The sequence below is a fragment of the Calidris pugnax genome, unplaced genomic scaffold, assembly GCF_001431845.1.
Source record: "Calidris pugnax isolate Ruff unplaced genomic scaffold, ASM143184v1 scaffold271, whole genome shotgun sequence".
NCBI classification, from domain to species: Eukaryota; Metazoa; Chordata; class Aves; order Charadriiformes; family Scolopacidae; genus Calidris; species Calidris pugnax.
This window is the reverse complement of record NW_015091003.1, coordinates 660,559-660,782: the sequence shown is the minus strand read 5'-3', so window position 1 is coordinate 660,782 and position 224 is coordinate 660,559.

Sequence of the window (224 nt, the reverse complement as noted above, 5' to 3'; positions counted from 1 at the left end):
GCGGGCAGCAACGCACCCGCGTTTCTTCCGCTCCCCTGCCCCCCGACGGGGGTCCCGGGCTTCCAGCCCCTCGCCGACGTCGCCCCCAGACCTTCAGCCCAGCGAGAAGGAGGAAGAGGAGGAGGAGGAGGAAGGGGACATTTTTTGGAAGCCCCTGGCACTCACCCGGGTGAGGTGTTGACACGATGCGGAAAAAGCGAGGGGAGCGGCGGGGGGTCGGGAGA